Genomic DNA, 23,921 nt, shown 5'->3' with positions numbered 1-23,921 from the left:
ACCATTTTTTGCTATTCTGAAATCTAAAACATATGAAAAATAAATTTTAAAGCTAAGTGGATAGTTTAATCCTAAAACAGAAGAAAAAAAAGCTTTATAAAACCAAATGTTTTAGGTTACTTTAATATGTATGCAGCTATTCATAGTATAACCTAGCCTAACTAACACAACATTTACAGTGGGCCCAACTAAACTGTTAAAAACATTACAGCACTGAATCAATTTTAACAAGGATTTCATTCATCTATCCATCCATGGAGGAAATATTTACTGAGTACTTCCTTAAACTAAGAGTAGCAGACTGTTTAAGAGCTGGAAGGAACCTTAGAAATCATCTAGTTCAATCCAATCATTGTAACTGAGGAAATTAATGCCCAAGTGGATTAAGTGACTTACCCATAATCAGAGTGATAGACTGTGGCAAAGCCAAAACTTAAACTTGGGTCTAATGACCTTTCAACTACAGTCTACTACTCTCATCTGAAACCCATGTGCCCTAGCACCTGCAACAAGTTTCCTTTGGGTGAATTTTGCTGCTTATAAGCATAAAGCTCCCACTTAGAATTCTTGGAAAATTCCCGAATTAGAAAACTGAAACCAACTCCACCCTTGAAAACAAGCTACCCACTACTCATCAGAGGCAGCTTTTATAGTACAGCAGACAAACATAAAGAAGAAAAATACACACGCAGTTTACTGTAGCCCTACCTGTACTCCTTCCAATCTACAGACTTCCCAAATGAGTGTTTTTGCCTGACACTTTTCCCAATCTCTTCAGCTTCTAATGACTTTCTGAGATTGCCTTCCATCTACCATGTACATATCTTTTATGTACATGTATTCCCCACCAGAATATGATTTTCATGAAAGCAGGTGTTTTTTACTTTATGCCCTCAGTGCTTAATACAGTGCTTGGCACATAGAAGGGCTTAATAAATATTTGTTGATTGGCAGGAACAAGAGTGGGTGAAAAGGAAGAAGAAATAGATAGAGGTGCAGTTTGCCACATATATCATTATATATCACTCAAGAAGGGTTAAGGTCACTTTCTCTACCTGGGGATACACATAAACCTACCTAGTGACCACTTCTAGACAGAACCAAGATTTCAGTTTCAACCTCTCATTCAGCTTTGGGGACAGGGGATGAGAAAAGAGGGAGTAATTAAATGGCAGAGGGGCAGTTATGTCAAAAGAATGAAAAAAGGAGGGTCCCAGGAAGATTTCCAGAAATTGTTGAAATAATCCAAATCATTTTATGGCTAGAATTTTAGTTACTTTGATACTTAATTACTGTGTCAATGTGTGCAAATAACTTAATCTGTATGAGCCATGGCTTCCTCATCTGTAAAATGGAGTTAATATATTTATTATGTTTCTCACAGGAATGTTATGAAGAAACTGCTTTATAAACCTTAAAGCACTATATAAACTGAGATTTTACTGGTATTAGAATACGGCTCTGTGATTTATAAAGCAGGTCATGCTTCACTCCTCTCCCAGCTGTGCTCCTGACCATATACAGACTCTACTACCTAGACTTGTGTTCTTGATCCTAGAACTTTCTTTAGTGCCTGCAGCCTTCTCATCCTGGAACAACTCTCTGTCATGCTCGCCTCCATTATAGGAACAGGCCCATGCCTGCCATGCTTTTGTTTTGGGGACAGGTTGTGTCTTTGTGCTTGTAATTGTATCTCTAGCATTCAGCACAGTGCTGGGCACATAATAAACATGTAATAAATACCTGCAGTTCACAAACTTATTTTTTTTATTTGTCATTATAATCTTTCTGTTTTACTTTTTAATAAGATTCCTGATAAATTCTTAAAACACACCTAATCATGTTTCAGCATTCACCTTAAGCTACTCCCCATCCACAGACTGAACTCCCTTCCTCACCTTAACTTACTGATGCTTTCTCTTCCTTCAACACCCAGGGTTGGTTCCACAAACACTATGAAAATTCTTGCTTTCCCCCAGAAGAAAATTTTCTCACCCTCCTCAAATTTCCCTGGAGTTTTTTCTCTTGATCTTTTGTATAATCACATTTTTATCTTGTCCTTTTTAACTATATCATATCCCCATCCTTCCCCCAAGGAGATTGAAAACTCTTAAATTTCATTTTTGTATTCCTTGGACCCAGCACAGTGACTTACATAAGGTATTAACTTAAAAGATCTTTATTGAATTGAATTTGTTGAAAAAGGATTTGCCTCACCTATAGCTTGGGATCTCAGAGTGTCCCTAGGGACTAGTTGTGATAGTGGCAGCCACTGTGCCAGATTTCTGGACAGAACTCAAAGAATTATATAGTAGTAGAACCTGTGAAAAGGAAAAGAAAGGGGATAGCTGATGGTTGATCCCTTATTGCCTGGAGCTTTCCTTAATAGAATTGGATTCCGTGGAAGGTCATAAAAAACATGGCCTTATTCATCAATTCAAATGGAAGCATTAAGATTAGATCTGACATATCAAACACTTTTTAGAATAGTGTCTTGTATTTAGTAGGTACATAGTAAATATTGAATGAATACAAAAGCGTGTCTGGTTTTTATCTGAAAGGATTCAAAGTAATTTAATTCAATTTAATAAATAGCTATATTAAGCACTGACCATGTATAAGGAACTATGCTTTCTTCACCCTCAAAACAGCTTAGATTCTACTACATAATATAACATCAATATAGCTAAGTATATATAAAGTATATGCGAAACAATACCAAGTGATTTCAAGAGGAAGAGAGCCCTTATAACTTGGAGGACCTTACAACTAGGTGGTGGTATCTGAGCTCTGTGTTGAGAAAATCTAGTGATTTTATGAGGCAGAGCTAAGAAAGGAGTGTATTCCAGACTTGGAAACTACCTTTGAAATGGCAAATAGTGCAAGATGGAATTTCGTACACCAGGAAGAGCTAGCAGGTCAGTGTGAATGGAACAGAGAATGTATGAAGAGAATATGAAATAAAATTGGAAAAGCAGGCGGGAGAAGGAAGGAAGGAAACAAGCATTTATTAAGCACCTACTATGTGACAGGCACTGTGCTGAGTACCTTATAAAAATTACCTCATTTGATCCTCACAATAATCCTGGGGGGTTGTTTCTATTATTAGCCCCATTTTACACTTACTTCTAAGTGTATGAGGTCAAATTTGAACTCAGGTCTTCCTGACTCCAGGCCCACCTCATTTATAGGACTCTTAAATTCCAGTCTAAGGATTTTTATGTGATGCTAGAAACTATAGGGAGCCACTCAAGATTTTTGCATAGAGGAATGACACAAAATACAAAATCCGTATCTTAATAATGTCATAGGGGCGGCTAGGTGGCGCAGTGAATAGAGCACCGGCACGGGAGTCAGGAGGACCTGGGTTCCGATCCGGCCTCAGACACTTAATGCAAAAAAAATAGCCATGTGACCTTGAGCAAGTCACTTAACCCCAATTGCCCTCCCCCTAAAAAAAGAAAAAAAAATGAGAAAAAAAATGAGGAGAAATGTCAATTTGGGAGCACTGTGAGGATGGTTTTGAGTAGGGGGAAAGGTTCCTGGAAGCAGAAAGGTAATAAAAAGATGACAATACTCAGTGCTGGAAAAGATTGTATAGGTTATCTACTTCAACTCCCTCATTTTACAGATTAGAAAACTGAGACCCAGGGCAATAAGTGGCAGGGATGGGATTTGAACCCAATCTTTTGACTCCAAATCCAGTACTTTGTCCAGTTTATTATTGCTGACTCCATGAATTAGAAGGCTATTGTATTAGTTTGGGCAAGAACCTAAACACATAAACCTAAATACACATTAATTCATTCAACTAATATTTATTAATCGATATTGTAGAATTAGACTAAACAATAGACATGGCAACTGAATATGGGGATTAGGAAAAGGGAATAGGCAAGGATGACTCCAATGTTTTTAAACCTGGGTAACAAGGACAATGACTGTTATCACCCTCAACAGAAACAGGGAAGAGAGATGGGTTTAGAGATAGTTTAGAGATAATCATGAGTTCTATTTTTGGACATGTCAAATATGAGATGTCTACCAGACGTCTAGGTAGAGCTGTTGGTATTGTGGGTCTAGTGTTCAGGATAGTGATTAAAGCTGGACGTACAGGTTTGGGAGTCACTTGTAAAATTCATCGGAGTGATAAAGTCATCAAGAGAGAGACTGTGGAGAAAAAGAAGAGCCTAGACAGAGCTTTGGGAAAAAGTACATACTCAGTCCATGGGAAGAAGAGGATGATAATCCAGCAAAGGAGACAGAGAAGGCATAGTAAGACAGGTAAGAAAAGCAAGAGGGATAACTGTGACAGAAGACAAGGGATAAAAGACCATGCACGAAGGTGAGAGTCAAAAATGCCAAAAGCTTCAGAGGTCAAAGAGAATGAGATTTGAGCCAAATCCACTACTGGATTTAGCTGTTAAGAGATTGCTGGAAATCTAAGGGGTGGGACCAAAAGCTATTCCATTACAATATGACATGTTCCTTCTTTTCCATGTTATTCTCAATTTTTAAGAGAGAATTTAATTTTAATTTATTTAAAAGTTATCTCTTATTTTAAAGCACATATAGTACTACAATCATATCTAAGTTCTTCCCCCCCCCTAACAAAAGACTTTGGACCAGTGCCTGTTAGTGGAATTAAGGAAAAATCTAAAATAGTTTATGAAAAATGTTCTATCATTAAAACTAAGGATCAAATGAAATGTATGCTAAATGCTGGATAAATGTGAATTATTATTTGCTATTTCCTTCCCTTCTAAGCACACCCCGCCCCCCTTGCCCCTCCTACTGCTTGTAGGGCACAATGGATTTTTATACTTAACAGAGTATGTCATTCCCTCCTTGAACCCAAACTGATGAGAGTGAATTTCATACAGTGCTCCTCTCCCTCCCTCCTTTCCCTCTATTATAATGAGTTTTTGTGTCTTTTCACATTAGAATCCTAAACTTAACTGATTATGTTGAACCAGAACCAATGAGAATAAAGTTCATATAATGTTCATCTCCCTCCCTCCTTCGTCTCTACTAATAGTATGTTTTTATGCCTCTTTGTGTGGCATAGTTTACCTTTTCCTGCCTCATCCTTTCCTTTTCTCCCATTACAATCCCTTTATATCCTTTAATAAGGTTTTTTATCATCATTCATTTATACCCATGCCCTCTATGTATATCCCTTTTAAATGTGGTGATAATTACATAAATTTCAATACTGACAGGTATCCACTTTTCATACAGGGATGTAAACAGTTTGCTCTTATTGAATCCCAAGTTATGTGCGTGTGCGCATGTGTGTTTTCCGTGTTTACCTTTTTATGTCTTTCTTGAGTCTTGTAATTGGAGATCAAATTTTCCATTGCTCTCTGATTTTAAGGCTGGAAGTCCCTTATTTCATTAAATGACCATCTCCTTGCCTGAAAGATTATGCTCAGTTTTGCCAGGTAGTTGATCCCTCCAATCTTTTAATGTAGAAGCTACCTAGGTCCTGTGTAATCCTGACTGTAGTTCCATGATATTTGAATTGTTTCTTTTTGGCTGCTTGCAGTATTTTCTCCTTGACCTTGTAATTCTGGAATTTGGCTACTATATTTCTTGGAGTTTTCAATTTGGGATCTCTTTCAGGAGTCCAGTGAATTCTTTCAATAACTATTTTACCCTCTGATTCTAGGACCTCAGAATAGTTTTCTTTGACAATCTCTTGAAGGATATTGTCCAGGCTGCTTTTTTCATCATGGCTTTCCAGAAGACCAATAATTCTTAGGTTAGCTCTCCTGGAGCTGTTCTTCAGGTCAGTTGTTTTTCCAGTGAGATATTTTACACTCTCTTCTAATTTTTCAATCTTTACGTTTTGTTTGACTGACTCCTGATGCATCAGAGTCCTTAGCTTCAATTTGACCTATACTAATTTTTAGTGAATTATTTTCCTTGGTTAGTTTATTGTTTTGTTCTGGAACTGGCACGATGTAGATATAGCACAATTTGTTAAAAGAACAGAAAAGATCAGCTCTAGGTTTGGATAAATCATTAACCTCTCAGACCTCAGTTTTCTAGAAGGCCAGCATTGAGTTAAGCAGGAATCTACATTAAATTGTAGAATTCTGGTGGCTCCTCTACACCTACAATCTGCTATCTTTACACTACAAACAATAACATGTTAATCTTCTGTAGAAATGTGTTATTTAAGTAATAAACATAAAAAGGAAGAAAAAATACAGAAGATCCAAAGAAATGTTGCATTTAAGTAATAAGCACAAAAAGGAAGAAGAAAGTACAGAAGATCCAAAGATAATTTGTCAAAGTAGACTGATATGAGAAAACCTGGGAATAAAAAAAAAAAAAGCCCTCTACCTTTAGGAATAAAAGAGGAAAGGAAAGGGCAGAGATAAAAAAATTTGGTAAGATAAACACATTGACAGGAATTTTTTTTTGTTCCAATTGATCATAGCTCAATATTCAATCATCTAGTCCCTTTACTTCCCTAGTTATTAGTCTAACCACAATCAAAAAATAAACAAATTTGTTATATCAAGTAATTTTTTTAAAAATTCCATCTTTCAGGGGCAGGTAGATGGCACAGTAAATAGATCACCGGTTCTGGAGTCCAGAGGACCTGAGTTCAAATTTGAACTCAGGCACTTAACACTTACTAGCTGTGTGACTTTGGGCAAGTCACTTAAGCCCAATTGCCTTGCCTTCCTCCCTCTAAAAAGACAAAAAAAAACCCCTCACCTTTCACATAATATAGCTACATGCAGAAGTTGTACCAAAAGACCAAATTTGGCTGCATCATCTTTATAAGTCAAAAATAAAAACTTGAATATAAAACATCATTTAAATTGCTACTGATCTTTCAGGAAAGGGAGTATTTGGGGTTAAAGCCACTAATCCCTTCCTAGAAGTTCAAATAGAACATAGCAAATAGTAGGACATAAAAAGGCTAATTGGTTTCATTTATTCTGCCCATTTCCAGTTACTCATTTACTATTTCTGAATGGATGCCACCTTTTAATTAAGTCCTCTGCCTCTCCCTCCCCAAGTCCTCTCTTTTTTGAGGCAACCAGGTGGAATGGTGAAGAGAAAACTGCATTTGGAATCAAGAAGTACCAAGTTTGAATCCTGTCTCAGACACTAGTTATATGACCCTAAATATGTCACATAACCTCTCTCGGCCTCAGTTATTGTGAGGATAAAATGAGATCATCTATGTAAAGCATTTTACAAACTTTAAATTGTTATATGAATGTCAGCACTGTTGTTCTAGTCTTATTATTTCTCCAAACAATATTTTCTATTACTCCTTTACATCAAGAGAATGTGGCTAGAGAACACTTGAGTATTCAACTTAATCAAGTCTCATTATCATCTATTAAAATTCAAGGGGTACACAGACTGTGTATCTAGATCAAATTTACTGACTGGAGTCATATAGCAAAGGTCATCATTTTTTTCCTGGCTCTTCTGAAGTAATATATAGGAAAGAATTGCGGGGTCATGTATTTATTTCTTGGTTATCTCACAGTTTTTTACAGAAGGTGAGGCAGTGTTAATTCTATTCTAATTGTTCTATGTTTTCCTCAAAAGATCTTTCACTACTTGGGAATATTCAACAGTCTTCTAAAAGATTTCACACACTGATTTCTAGCTACCAGGGTAGGTGTTGTAGTTAATGTACTCATTACTGCACTACTAACAAAAACTGATTAATAGCATTAATTCCAAAGTGACATAGCTATTCTACATTCAGTAGATATAGCATAATTAAGAGATGCTAATAAAAACTACTTGCTAATTTTATATATACATACATATTTACTCATACATACATGTATGTATATGTATATATTCATACATACATACAAATCTGTGTGTGTGGTTCTACAATGCTCCAGATTTGACATAGATAGCAAAATATCATCAGGAACAAATAAAGAAGACATTGCCAGCCTTAAGAAATCTTCCACCTACTAGGATTTTGTGCTGGACATCCTCTGTGACAGTAGCAAACTCCTTTAGTGAACATGTTTCCCTATTTTATCACTCACTTGACATTTATAATTAGAGGATCACTGGATGACTCACTGTCTCAATATTACTGAATAGCAACTGTCTCTGTTATCTTTCAAGGAATCTTATATGATTTTTAAATATGTGTGAGAGACAACTTAGTAGAAGAGAGTATTTAGTACACTGTTTTGCTCTAACAAATCAAATGTTTTTATAGTCAACAAACACAGGGATAGAAAGGTCCCATTTTTTATGCCAATATTTTTCCAATAATGCTATGAAACATTTGTCTACAAAGTCTCCAAAGAATTCAAGTTGCAAGTCATGCAAAGTGCAATGGAGAGACACAAAATGCACATGTATAAGTTGCAGCATATCACCAATAAAGAACTGGATAGGAGAAGCAGTGCAAAAAATCTCATCTGTGCACTAAATAACTTGAAGAGGGGCCAATCAGTAAGAGTACAATGGATATCCAATGGAGAGCCTTTAAGTTTTATAAGGATCCTTAATAATGTCAAGAGACCTAGAGAAAGGGCCTCAGATTGATGTATACCTCCTGTAGAGGATTTATAGGAGGACATTTATAAGTTCTCAGATCTACCCAAATATCAGAGTGGCAGGTCCCTCGTTAGGCAGTCTGGAATCCTCCCCTACACTCCTCATTCAACACCATATTGGTGTTAGACTTAGTGCAGATACTTGATCAACTTTAGCCCCTTACTACTGGCCAGAACTCCCAAACTCAAAAGATCCAGTAGTCTGTCTCCCCAGTAGCAGGAGATATAGACTAGAGCCACTACAACCCTTCAAAAAAGATTCATTAAGAATCAACACAGTGTTCAAGACACTGTGCTAGATATTAGGGCAACACAAAAAGAAAACAGTCCATGTCCTTAAAAGCTAACATTCTACTGGGGTGATACAACATGAATACTGAGAAATAAATATAACATGGAAGAGATGTTGTGGGAGTAGAACTGACAGCTGAATGAATATTGGGGAGCAGAAAAGATGAAAGAAATTAAAGATAAGGCTAAAGCTGTATTAATAGGTGAATGATGATATCAGAATAGGGTCCAGGAAAAAGTCTTGGGGTATTATTCATTCTTACTGGGCAGAAGGAGAATGTTTCAACAGAGCAAACTGAGAAAGAATGATCAGAGAAATTGGAGCCAGCAGTGTCATAGAAGGAAGGGAGGCGAGAGCATCCAGAAGGAAATGGTGCTTGACAGTTTCAAAAGCTGCAAAGATGTCAAGCAGAATAAGACTGAGAAAAAGGGCAACTGGATTGATTGGGTTAAGATATGTTTGGAAACTTTGCAGAGAGAAGTTTCTGTGGAAAGGTATAGGGTTGGAAGTCACATTGCAACAGTTATGAGACGTGTGTGGGAGATGAGGAAATGGAAAAAAAAAAAGGAGAAAATAGAGAGAGGTAAAGATCACCTTCTAGAAATTTGTGAAGTGGGAAAGAAAAGATAAAAGGTAAAGGGATGGTAGAGTCAAGTGAAATATTTTTGGGTTTGTTTTTTAAGGATGGGGAGGTCTGTATAGCAGAGGGAAGAAGCTTTTGGATGAGAGACTGCCAATAAGTGAAGGGAATAATTAGAGGAAGCAAAGTCCCAAAAGGAAAAGGAAGGGGACAGGTGAAAGGACAAAAGCACAGATGAAGGGGTTGGCCTTGGCAAGAAGGGACACCTCTTCAGAGACTGTAGCAAAGAAAGAGAATATGGGACACAATTTAAAAAGGTTTTTTAAAGTGTTGAATAGATTCAAAAAAAGAGAAGGGATAAAAAAACATTTCACAAAAAACAATGTGTCCCCATTTTACCAATGGAGATGAGAGAAGAGATAGCCATAGAATATAACAATTTGGAGATAAAGGGCTCCATGCCAGAGCCACTTTATTCCTGCTACATTTTTGAAAAACTACAGTGTAACATCACTATGCCAAAGCCATACTGACCTGCAGAGTGTTTTGAGGAAAATCCAGAAATATTTCCCCAATGTCATGGAGCTACCTTCATTTCTTACCCAACTCCCAAGTTTCCACATCTGGAGCCACTAATTGAACTGAAAAACAAATATGAAGGCATTATCTCTGAAGACTACAGTTTAAACGCACGTATTTTTGGCCTCATCCTACCAAAGCATTGGCATGCACTAATTTATCACATCAACAATAGGTCACAAAAGGATAAGATCCCCATTTTCTTTAGATGCAGAACACCAGATATTTGGGTAGATCTGAGAATTTACAAATGTCCTCCTCTAAATCCTCTACAAGAGGGGATATGACAGAGGGAAGGAAGCAAAGACAAAAATTCTGTTAATTTCAGAATGATAATTCTGTTTCCACCTCTCCTCTCCAAACTTTACCTTCTTGGGATGGTGCAGAAGACAGGACAAAGGAATTAAGGACAAGAGAATGACATCACTGCAAATAAAAAACACTATTTGCCCTTTCTGGAGAAAAGCAAAAATTTAACAAAATGTCTTTTTAAAGCAGAAGGAAAAAAATGATAATTTACAAAAACAATAAAATTAATTTAGTTCCTGGCCCTTCAGATATACTAACATCTGCCCCCAAATAATCTGTCAAGCATGCAGATATCTCTTTACTGGGCATTTTCACACAATGAAGAAGGAAGATATATCACTAAAATGTAAATTACTAATTAGCCCAAGAGAAGACAAAGAGAGAAAATCCCTGTCAAAAAAATGTTGTTTACAACTTGACACATTAAAAACAATCCAGAAATATTAGTAAGAATATCTTCTTATTTTCCAGACTCATGTTAAAAAAGAAATGTCAAAGTAATCATAATCTTTCTTTAGTTAGTTCCCACATCTTAGAAACAATAGCATCTACTTGGGTAAAATTCTTTCCAAGTAACTTCTTTTTTTTTGTTCTGGTAAGAACTTCATTAAAAACCTAAATTCAATTCAGCAAACATGTATTAAATACCTCCTATGAACATGACATAGTTAACATGACAGAAACATTTTATATTTTTGGTGACTTTTATCCTCTCCTGCCAAAAAACCTCAATAGTTTTATAAATTTGGTTCAATATAGGTAAGATTCCTTTCCCTTAAATCTGAGATCTAATTTTGTAGATCACACCTTTATCAACTGACCAGCCTATTCATCTTGGCTAAGTATTAGGAAGATAAAACTAATTTCCTGTCATGCCTCAAAGAGAACAGTTGAAAGAATCCCTCAGGTTTTGTATCAGCTTTTTTAGGTAAGGTCAATACCATGGAGCTTTTTTAAATTTAACCACCACATTTCAAAGCAAAGGAAACTGAGAACAAGGGTGGTTGAGCAGCTCACTTCGGGGTTCATTAAATTAGTCAAGTCTAAAAACAACTGGGGGGAAAAGACTGTTGCCAACTGAGAGATTTGAGCCCCAAGAGTTTCTTGAACTATCCACCTGTGTTTCTTTTAGACACACACATACACATTGACACGGATGCCACACACATACATATGCATGCACTCACATACTGTTTGGCTTCATATATGCACATACACTCAAAGTCAGTAAATTTTTAGCTTTACCTAAACCCTTTACCATTAGGAAAACCTAATTTTTATGTTCATTGTTCAATATTTCAATACTTCAATTGAGTACCAGTAATAACACTGACAGTACTATATTATCTTCATCATCAATAATGAGTTGCTAAGTCTATAACTATGATAGGATTTTAAGGTAGGCTCTGAGGAATATAGAAACAGTCATTTGCAAACCAATCTTTTACTAATTCATAGTAAAAGGATTCATTAATTTATTCAGCCAATATTATATTAACCACTTATATGAAAACTCTATACCATAACAGGTCACCATTCTTCCGATAATAAAATAGCACTTATAAAAAAAAGAGTCCATTTTCATTCAATTATTTTGCAAATAAAATAAAATGACAGTCCAGTTACTACCTATAATAACAAGTATCCCTAGCTGGCAAAGGATGTTGGAGAATAAAGACCTATAAAAATGTGGGAAGCACTTTCATACTCTCATGAGAGTAAAACATCTAGGCAAAGAATCTGCCCAAGTCCCAACCTTTGAAGTGCATTAGCTTTTTCTCATACTCAGAAAGCAATGTTTCAGCTTCATTATTATTTCTCATTAAAAAAACAAAAGGATATTTGAAGCCCTAAGCAGCTAAAAAAAAAATCCCAATTTCACTGCTTTTAAATTTGTCTTAATGATGCTTTGTATCTTCTATGCACAAAAATAACAACTGGCTATATCTGAATAATTGGCAGATAATAGCAGTTCACTTTTGTACAAAGGCACAATAGCAGCTTTGTAAGATGATGATGATGATGATGATGATGATGATGGTGATGATAGTAATTTGCTTAAATGGTGTTATATATCCAAAGAAATCAGGAGCTAGATATTCTATTAAGTTTTCATTCATAATATTGAGCACCTACTATGTGCTCGGCATGTTGGGTGCTATGACATAATCAACTGTCCTCAAAGAGTTTGTAATCAAGTAAGACAACACTAAGTAGACACAGGAAACAACAATGAATAATGCAATATGTAAGTGCTGGATTTTTGTTGGTAAAGACAGAGTTCAGAGGAGAGGAAGGCAAGTAAAGGCCTGAGCAGTTAAGGAAGGAGTCCTAGATTAGATTGTGCTTTGAAAGGTAAGTAGGATTAGGCTAGGCAGAGACAGGTGCAAAAATCTATAGATTGATTAGAGCAAAGGAAAATGTGTGGGGGAATATTTGGAAACAAGGTTGGGTGGGTGGGTAAATTGGGGGTAGATTATGACAAGTCTTGAAATGCACAGGTGTTTCAATTCGACATAGTAGGAAGCAGGGAGCCTTATAACGTTTTTGAGTAAGGCAAATGACATAATACAATTATCAAAACCTCCAATTTGTCCTCTGCCAAAATAATCTTTCTGAGGCACAGACCTGACCGCATCACTTTCAGTAGCCCTCATTGTCTCCCTCTAGGACAAAAGACGTTAACACTTTTAGATTGGTCATTAACACTCCCTCCGATGCTCCAATTTACCTTTCCAGATTTATGTTACATTCCCAGGCAAACAAGCCCACTAGTCACTCCATGAACTTGATATGTCCTTTCTCTTCCATACATTTTCACAAATCCCCTTAATTTGCATTGCACTGCTTCCTTATCTGTCTCAGATCCCACATCTTCCTTCAAAACCCAGTTTAAGTGCCACATTCTCAGTAAAGTTTCCCTAATTCCTCCTAATGCACTACCTCCTTCAAATTACCTTGAATTTACAAATATGTATATATATGATATCTGCTAGTATATCTTCAGTTCTAGTTTCATTTTTGTCTTTGTAACTCCAATGTCTAGCCTTGCATCTTGCACATCTTTGCTTAACAAATGTTTGCTGAACTGAATTTTCTGGCTAGTCTAACTTATTTCCTGTGTCATAATTTTATTTTGTGTTCACTTTTAGTAAGGTCACAGAAAAACTCCACTAAACAGCAAATAACTAACATTAGCACAAAAATATCAATGGAAATAGCAAGCCTTGTCGACAGCCAGAGATACTAAATGCTCAAGTAAATATTAAAAGATCATATTTTTGAAAAAGCTCTTTAAACAAAAACCTAGACTAGTGACATCTGTACCTGAAAAGCAGTAGCACCAACTGGTCAAATCAGTTAGATCAGCTGTTTAAGTCAGTTAGACCAACTATAAAGATTCTGGTTATTTCCATCCAATCAGCAACAGTCTTCATAAGCAACATTCTGAAGCATCATTTTTTTCCCCTCTGATATTGATGTATTGAAACTGTTTAATTTAGCTTTTCAAATGAAGTGAAATTAGATTTGGCTAAAATGTAGCAAAAATCAGAAAAGTAGAAAAAGACCTACAGAACCCATCTAGTTAATTTCCCTATGTAAAGGCAGGACTATAGCATTATACACACTCATGGACTCAGAAGGAACTTCAGGGCCCATATAATTTCATTTTATCTCTACACCTAAGAAAGAATCACTTCTTGAAAATCCCAGAGAAGTAGTCATTCAGTCCTTGCTTAAAAATGTCTAATGACAGGGAATGTTATTGTTTCCTGAGGCACCTCATTTCCTTATATTAATCCAAAATCTGCCTCTCTACAATTTCTATCTATTGCTCCTAGTTCTGGGCTGTGGCAGAATTTCAGAAATGGAAAGACCTTGATGGTCATTTAGTCAAAATCATAGCCTCAAAAGGAATCCCCACTATAATACCCATCAAGTGGATGTCCAGCCCCTGCTCAGAGACCTCTACTGTGCGAGGACAAACCCACCACCTCCTCAGGCAGCCCATTCTATTTTTGTATAGTTCTAATTGTTATTAAATTTTTCTTGACAATAAATTAAGCCTTTGCTCATGGTTCTGCTCTCAGAGACCAAACAGTGCATGAAGGTCCATTGAAGCCCATTTTTTTGGCTAAACAAGCCAAGTTCCTTTATGATCCTCATACAAGTTGGTCTCAAAGCCTTTCCCAATCCTTCCTGTCCTCCCCTAGATGTTCTCTAACATACATTTCTTAAACTCAGGAGCTCGGAACTAAACTTGATACTAAAGGTATGATGTGACTAGGCCAGACAGAATGTACTACAACTCTCAACTCCTTATTTCTCAAAGCTGTATGTTTTTCACTGTAGCCCAAGATGGCATTAGCTTTTTTGAGTGCCATGTCACAATGCAGGCTCATATTAACCTTGTGGTCCACTAAAAGCCCAAGGTCCTTTTGAGACAAACTATGATTTAATCATGTCTCCAGCATCTTATAGCTGTGAAGCTGATTTATTGAACCCAAGTTATCTCTATTGAATTTCATCTCAATGGACAGTCCTATACTCTAATCCAGTGGTGTCAAACTCAAACAAAAATGGCAGCCACTAAGTCATCCTTAATAAGCCCTGTGGGCCACACACTGATTAGTTTTAAAATGTACTATTATCTATGTTTCATTATAATTTTTATTTATTTTGTTAAGGTTTCCCACTTATATTTTAATCTTATTTGGGCTATACTTTGGAGTGTTGTAGGCCACACGTGGTCCATGGGCCATGTGTCTTGACACCTCTGCTCTAGCCTGTCAAAATTTTTATGGATCCTAACTGATATTCATCTTGTTAGCAATCCTTCCCAGCTTTGTGTCACCGAAAATTTGAGAAGTGTGCCATCTCTCCCTTTATCGGATAAAAATGTTTAACAGCATAGGGCCAACCACAAGCCAAGCCTGGAGCATGTCACTAAACAAGATGACAATGAACCATTAATGAAAAAGTTTCATCTTAAAATACTTAAGGACAGCAATAATGTCAACCCTGCATTTTCTCTTCTTAAAACAAAACATCTCCAGTTCCTTTAGACAGTCCTTATGTGGTATGATTTATTTTAAAGTTACTAATCAAGGGCCTTCTAAGACGTGGCACCAAGTCATTGAGTCAACAAGCATTTATTAAGTATTTACTTCGTGTCAGGCACTGTGCTAGGCATACAAAGAAAAGCAAAACATTGTCCTTGCCCTCAAAAAGCTCACAGTCTAATGGTGGAGACAACATGCAAACAATTATGTTCATAAAAATATATAAAGTGCAAACTGGAGGTAATCTCAGAGGGAAGGGGGACTGGGAAAGGTCTCTTGCAGAAGGAGAGATTTGAGCTCAGTCTTCAAGAAAGTCAGAGAAGCCAAGAAGTAGAGGTGAGGAGGAAAAGCATACCAGACATGAATATGGAATGCAGCAAGTGAAAAGTTCGTAAATGCAGTATCTTGTTTGAGGATCAACAAGGACACCAGTGCTCTGGATCATAGAATATGTGGAGCAGAGTAAAGTGTAATAGGTTTGAAAAGGTAAGGCCAGAGCAGGTTGTGAAAGGCTTTAAAAGCCAACCAGAGCATTTGATATTTGACCCCGCAAGTAACAGGGACCCAGAACTGAATACAATATTCTAGGGTGTATTCTAACCAGGGCAGAGTACAGCAGGACTATCAATCCTCTTATTCAGACACTCTGCTCCACAGTTATGCATCCTGAGATCATATTTACTTGTTTTGGTTGGTATATCCCACTGATGACTTCAGCTAAGCTAGTAATCCACCAAAACCCAGACTTTTTTCACATAAACTGTTGTCAAACTCCTTCTCCCCCCATCCTGAATTTGTGCAGTTAATGCTTTACCGCAGGTATAGTACTTTATATTTATCTCAACGAAGTTTCAATTTTATTAGCTTCACCCCATAGTAGGGCCAGATTTAGAGCTATAAGGGGATGTAATCCAAGCCCCTCATTTTACATAGGAGGAAACTGAGGTCAAAACAGGCTACATGATTTGCCCAAACTCATGTTGATTTTATGTTTTTTGGAACATGATTCTGTCATTCAATATATTAGCTATTGTTTTTAGCTTCATATCATCAGCAAGTCTAAACTAAACTAAGATGAAAATCCACCTTCCTTTAAAAAAAATATTAAGGATGATAATTACACAATGTTGCCTGAACACCACTGTTCTCATCTCTGAGAAATAATCAGTCTACTCCCAAGCCATTGGAACTTTGTGTTTCAGATAGTTTGTTGCCCCGGTAACTCCCTTCAGCCTCTAAGGATGAAATACTAACTCCATCGTCTGACAGAGACGGTTCCATATAGTCAGGTTTGTTTCCCTTCCAAAGTTTGTTTCCCATTACCCTCTTTTCTATGCTCTATTCTCTGGACAACCTGGACTATCTGCTCTCCCCAGAGGTTGCCATCAAATCTCCTACAAGCCTGCATGCTTCTGCAGCTTGGAACTCAGGACTGGAATGTCCTCCCTTCCTTCTCTCTGCCTCTCAGAATCTCCACTTTTATCACAGGTTCAGATCATGCACCAGCTCCTTGTCAATGCTTTTCCTAATCTCCCACTTGCTAGTACTCTCTCCATCCTCACATTATCTTGTTTATCTGTTTACATGTTGTATTCTCCACATCAAAAAGTAAGCTCTTTGGGGACAGTGATTATTTTTGTTTTGATTTGTAGATCTAGTGCTTAGTAAAGTGGATTGCACATAGTAGGTAATTTAGATATATTTGTTGAAATGGATGTGGATATGACCGAAACAGTATTACAAACTAATTATAACATTCATCTTAGAATAACAAACATGCTTGGTACTCAAATTATTGACAAATTCACCCCTAGTACCCAAAGTTAATCTCTACAAATTTTATCTTCACAAAAAAGCCCCTTGACAGACTGCTCTTTTCCTCTTTAAATCCCTCCCAAACATGCCCTGGTCTCAAAGCCTCCACCTTTTAGTGATGCCAATGAGACACTGGAGTGTTGCATTCAAGTACAAAGATAACATTCTCAAAACAGCTGATTATGGGGTGGCACTGATCAGCTGCTTAGAGTTTAAGCACAACACATGTTTCACTGATGAAATCAAATATGTGACATTCCATGGTGAGCTGGTGACTGAGTTTACAAATCCTGGCCTTTCCAGAAAAATACTGAAAATTTTAAAGGAAGTGAAACTGCTACCATAAAACGAACCTTTCTTAACCTTTTAGTAAACTCTAAAGAGTCATGATATTTTTTTTTAATACCTGGGAATTCATATAAGACTTTGTTCTAAAAAACTCCCAAGTTCTCCAGAGAACACATGACCTAAATATTGACTTTCCATTATCTAATTTGAAGTGGAAAAATAAAATTATTGTTTCTAAACCTGACCCTTCACTGGAATTTAGACACCATATATATCAGTAACAACTGTCCTGTCCACTTCAAATATCAACATCTTAGACTAGCTTAATTCTGAAGTCCTATTTATCTAAATTAGAATTAGAAATTCTACATCAAGGTATTCATAGTAAATGCAGTAATTGGTTAAAACATTTCCTTGTTTATGAATATTACTTATTTAGAATTACTACCACTGTGAATCCCAAACACTAGATAACATTCCATCAGGACAACCTAGGTACTCTACCTGAAACTTTAAAATGGGCATTTTGGAATAATGATGGCAACAATAATGATAGTAATTCATGTTTACACAGGATTTTAAAAGTTTACAAAGTGCTTTCCTAACAATTATTCTAGGAAGTAAGTATGGCAAATACTGTTCTCACCATTTTACAGATGAGGAAACTGAGGCTCTGAGAAATTAACTGCCTTGCCTAAGGCTACATAGTTATTAAGCATCATGGCACAGGAATTTGAACTTGGATTTTCTAACTCCAAGATAATGAGTTCCTTTTACTACATCATGTCTCATCTCACTGATTACCTCTTTTGAAAAAAAATAATCTGAAAGGTCATTAGTGACTAGAATTTCTGGATACTAAAATGACTGGTCAAAGCTTTTCTAAGGCCACCAGCTAGCATATTTGAGAATTCACAAAGGTGGTGTCCTGAGACTAGAAAAGAAAAAGCATCACAAAATGCCTATGTTTTAAAAATGGAAAAGAATTGACAATGGAAATCAAACATATGCAAACAATTTATATACCTGAAAAAATACTAGGAAAAAATAGCCACAAAATTACAAATACCTTGAAGAAAAGTGGGTACTCTGTAATAACAAGTCTGACTTGATAAAGACTAAATCTCTTTGGACTAATCTCATATGCTATTGAATGGCAGGTCAGGTAGATCAAGATGAAGCAATAGGTGAAATCTATCATGACGTTAACAAGGTTTTTGATCCTGTCCTGTAAAAATACAATAAGCAATAGTATCTGAAAAAGTGGTTTCCAAATTGTTTCATGAGGCAGTTCTAGCACTTCCTTGAAAGAGAGTGAGTGATTACGACAGATAACTTTTATCTATGTCCCTTTCATTATCTTTAGATCTCTTCTCTGATCACCAATATCTCACTATGGGCAAATACAAGAAAAATGAAAAAGAAGAATTCTGGAGCTTTAAATAAAGAAAAAAATATAGCTATATAAAGGCACATTACTTTTTTTTTTTTTGGCTTTTTGGAGGGCAGTTGGGGTTAAGTGTCTTGCCCAAGGTCACACGGCTAGTTTTTGTGTTAAGTGTCTGAGGCTGGATTTGAACTCTGGTCCTCCTGACTCCAGGGCCGGTGCTCTCTATTTACTGTGCCACCTAGCTGCCCCTACCACATTACTATTACCAATGATTTAATATCAACATCTTAGTTTAACCTGAAAAGGTTAAGTTTGGGAACCGATGTTGTTTAATACTTTTAAATCAGTGATTTAAAATATAAAACCCTAACCCTTGGTCTATCAGGAATTAGAAAATTAGGAAATATATGACTGTTAAAGATATTTATTGTGCACCAACAGCACTGCTTACAGCTCTCAGTATAAGCTGCTTATAGTAAGGAATACAAGTTATCATTCACAGCTTGGAAAATGGGTTCAGAATTCAAAGATCCTTGCTAAATCAGAAATCTCAGAAACAAATAAAATATAATACACTTTAATACAAAAAGTAAACTCAATAAGTAAAACTGAACCAAATGTAAAAGTTTTGGATCTATCTGAAAATAGCAAAAAAAGATATAACCTTCATAGTATACAGCAAGCTTACCATGAGTCAGCAATGTAGCACTGTAGCTTAGTAAAAAATTTGGAAAATACAAAAAATTGACACACTATGAGGAATCATAATCATTTCACCTTATCCAGCTTTAGTAAATCCCTCCCTTACTGTATCTGTTCCTGTGTTCTACATCAGAGTGCTTGCTATCTGAAGAACTTGGAAAGGCTAAGTAAGAAGAGAAAAAAAATTTTTTTAAGGTTTTAATAATGAGACCTCTCATGAGAGGTTAAATAAATTAGGATCCCTTAGCCTGAAAAGTAAAGAATTCAGGTTGATTTAATAATGACTTTCAAGCATATGAAGGAGAATATATATTTTTTTTGTTTTTGCCTTTTGAAAGGCAATTGGGGTTAAGTAACTTGCCCAAGGTTACACAGCTAGTTTTTATTTGTGTGTGTGGGTGTTAAGTGTTTGAGGCTGGAACCAAACTCGGGTCCTCCTGATTCTGGGGCCAGTGCTTTACTCACTGCGCCACCTAGCCGCCCCATGAAGGAGAATTCTTATACAATTGTGAATATGGTTATTTTCAATTTCCAATGAGAATAGCCCACCAAAAAAAGGTTACATATGTGCAAATCAGATAAAAAAAAATTTCTTGACAGTAAAAATAATTAAACATTAAAATGAGCTACCTGTGTAGGTTGTATAATTTCCTCCTTTGGATTCTTTTTTTTTTTTAAATCAAATAGATTTTCATTGATCAGGAATGGTCTGTGTGGTCCTGCCTAAAGTGGGAGAGATAGACTCTTCAAGTCCTAAAATTCTATGATTAATCAAGGAGACATAATTATATACATCTAGTCATTCAAATTTTATAAATTGATTTTAATGGTTCTTTGCACATAAACATGAGATGAGTGACATTATAGACAAAAGTATAATTTTGGCAGAAGGTTTATATTATGAACTGAAAAGAAAATGTATAAGCATCATTAAGCCATTTCATATCACTATTTGAACTAAAGATAACCAGCTTTTAAACAAGTCATTTTAGAAATGCAGACTTCAAAATAACTGTCTACACCAGGAATTTGTAATACAGCACAATGAGTAGAAATGTTTACTTTTTTTTCAAAAACAAGTTCACATTTTCTGTAGGCAAGATTAATTTAGTAAGATTTTTAAAGGCTTTAACACATAACAGTCAGTGTAAGAAAGAATGCATAATAAATGGTAATAATACACAAAGACTACAACAGGCTAACAAACACCTGCTACAATTTCCATCCCCCAAACAACCACTATATAAAGAAACATTATTGCTAAAGGCACTAGATTAAAAGTTCTCAAGTAAACATATGCCTGTTAGATTTCTCTTTGAAAATAATATCTAGGAGCACCTAGCACACTGGCATTGCTGCACATAGTAGAGACTCAATAAACATTTGTTGAACTGAGGGGAGTCGTTTTAAAAGTTAACATGAAACAGAAACCTTTGTTCAAGTGCTAAGTTACATCTAGTCACTGAACATGTGCTTAACAAAAACCAGGAAACAAAATTTGAACCAAATACAACATGCTTACACCACGATCAGTTCTTGGTGTGTTTATAAATATAATTCTGAAGGAGCTAATGTTGTAAAGTATTATTATACAGGAGAACTTTCATAAAAAGCCAAAACCCTGCTTAAAACCAAGTATCTAGAATCCCCCAAATCAAAGCTAACCTTTCTAATGTAAAACACATTGAGTAGATCATTCAAAATTAGCAAAACTAAAAAGAAAAACAAAGTTTATAAGTGACTTTGAAAGCATGCTAACTAAAACACTTCCATCAAGCCAATACAAATTTTACAGAGAGGAATTTCACTTTTTGCTATGTAAGAGATGTGCTGTCCTTTGTATTAAAAAATAAACATCAAAGTAAATAGGTTTTTACATTTATCAGGGAATAACTCTGAAGCCTTGAAAATCAACAATAAAAGCAAATTGTTAGAATAATTCGGAATTTGCCTTAAAACTTAAACTTTACTTTATCTAACTTACAAAAGGGTCTTTTAAGAGAAATCAGAGACTTGTATAAATTGAGCCTGATATGCTCTTATTTATTCACAAAGGGAAAGTGAGGAGGGGACGGCAGTGGGAATGCTTAGAGCCAGCCAATTTCTACAACTTGCAATTATGTTACAGAGATTTTCAAAAGTGACAGAATTTCTCAGGACATCCTTAGTCAGCATAAAATTAAAATCTAATTTTCTATGTTATTCCTCATATTCTATTCCATTTTAAAATATTTTGACATAAGTCAGTGTGCAAGAGTCTACCCAAATTAAAGACAAGGAATCAGTTCCCTATGTAAATCTCTTTATACAGGTTAACCCTCTCCATGGGCTGTTCATGTTTTTCTAAACTGACTTCTCAATACTCTTTGGCTACCTAAATAACCAAGTAGCAACTCCACGAATTAACTGAAACAGAATTTCTCACTATTCCCTACCCCCACAATACCACATTCTCAATTGAACACAAAAGTATATGACAATTTTGCCCAGAGTACTCGCCTCAAGTCCTTTTGGTACAACACAGCAGATACAACAATAACACTATCACACAAAACAGTCATATCCATACAGTAGATAAAAACATTTATTAAGTACCATGTTTTACCATTACTACCAAAGAAGTTAAATGCATAGCTTTTCATCAACTATCCTTGGGGCGCTATATCATTCATACTGTGTAAGAACAAAATTAAATAAAAGTTGGCCACAACTTTTCAATAGTGCTCATAAACCCAAAAGGATTAAAGAAGCAGAATGGAGGGAGAGGATTAAAGACTCCTTGGGGGAGAAAAAAAAAGGGGGGGGGGTGGAGTCGTTATAGCCTTTCTGGGGACAAAGGGACTCAACAGATTCATCCTCTGCTATTGCTCTCCTCTCACCCAAGGATTCTGTAGACCATTCCCTGCCCCCACCTCCTGTCTTTAGTTCTTACCCTTGCTTCTAAATTCTCTTTTCCCCTTTCACTCACCATGGTTCCTTTTCTGCACCAGCAGCTCCCTATCCCAGTTCATTTCTCCTCAATTACCACTTAAGATTTTTCACTCTGAGTCCTCCAGAGCTTCTGGATCATGATCCCCACCCCCTGTGCCTTTTCTCCCATGTCTGTACCTACCTAGGCTCCATTGGCTTCCCTTCAACCCATTTTCCCCACTCTTCATCCTACATCTTCCAGTTCTGCTCCCCATCTCTCACAATTCACCTCCCATCTCCTAAATTTACCTCCTTATCACCTCTTAATCTACTAAACTCCTACAACTTTTACCTCCTCCACACCACCTAAACTTACTTAGCCCTAATCCTAAACTAGTCTGCCCTTCATCTATTCGACTCTTTTATTTAGTCCTTCATCCCCTTCTTCACAACTCCCTTACAAAATCCTCTATCCAGTTCTTGGTTTTTCTCAATGGCAGCCCTGAATTTTAAGGCTATCTCAACTAATCTATTTACCTGACCTTCCCTTTACACTCAGTTCTTCCTTCTCCCCCATTCTTCTATCTCTCAAGCTTAGTTGTCTCCCCTCAGTGTTGGCCCACACAACCTCACCTCTGTCATTTCCACTTCACTAAAAATCCTAATTTCCCTCCCTCGGTTACCATCCTCCCTCATCCCTTAAAATCCATCTTTCTCCCTCCCTGGGATTTTATCCCCTTCTCCCTTCCTAAACCCTATCTTCTTCCTTCTCTGGTCACCTTTCTCCACTAAATGCCATCTCCTCTCTTTGATTTCCTCCCTGATTTGATCCCCTTTCTCTCCTAAATCCAATTTTCCTCCCTCATTGGGATTCCCCACTTGCCTCCAAGCCTTCAACCTAAAACATGGTTTCCCTGGCTCTCTTCTTTATCTTGCTCCTCAGCCTTTTCTAAACCCAGCTCCTTCCTACCCTCCAGGAGCCCTTATCCCACCTCCAAACTCCATCTCCCTCCCTCATTCTGATTCCCTTCTAACCTCAGCTCACTGCCCCATGGCCCCTACACCTCCTTCAGTCCCATTTCATTCTCCCCATGGGTCTCCCCTGTCTCCACAATCCCATCTCTCCTCTCACTACCAGTTCCCCACCAAGCCTTCATTAAAAACTGGTCTCCGATCCCCTCTCTGCCTTATTTCTGCCCTTCCCCTCACATTTGTCCAAACCCTACCTCCCTCCTTCTCCATCACCCCAGTTTCCCACAGTCACACTCGTCCGTGGACTCTCTCCCCCCTTCCCTGGACCCCCCCCCATTCCACTTCTGCATGCCCCTTCTATTCCAAACTCCCGATGCACACCCTTTCACCCGCTGCACCCCCTCCCCCATTCCAGACCTCCCCCAAGCTATTTCCCCCATGCCAAAGCCCCCCA

The 23,921-nt window shown here is 36.8% G+C and overlaps 1 protein-coding gene and 1 long non-coding RNA gene across 3 annotated transcripts in view; both read right to left on the bottom strand.

Annotated features, from left to right (window-relative positions):
• USP49 (ubiquitin specific peptidase 49) overlaps positions 1-23,921 on the bottom strand; it is a 124,699-nt gene that overhangs the window by 100,282 nt on the left and 496 nt on the right. The window lies entirely within an intron of this gene.
• Positions 20,388-23,710, bottom strand: LOC138177234 (uncharacterized). Its single transcript, XR_011172459.1, has 2 exons — positions 22,805-23,710; positions 20,388-22,762 (listed from the first exon to the last, which is right to left on the bottom strand). It is a non-coding gene; the product is annotated as an uncharacterized lncRNA (long non-coding RNA).

The sequence above is a fragment of the Petaurus breviceps genome, unplaced genomic scaffold (genome assembly GCF_028583685.1).
Source record: "Petaurus breviceps papuanus isolate PSGF00001 unplaced genomic scaffold, PetGlider_PUasm1.0 90352, whole genome shotgun sequence".
Lineage (NCBI taxonomy): Eukaryota > Metazoa > Chordata > Mammalia > Diprotodontia > Petauridae > Petaurus > Petaurus breviceps.
The sequence above is the reverse complement of the archived record's forward strand: the minus strand, read 5'-3'. Positions and strand labels throughout refer to the sequence as shown.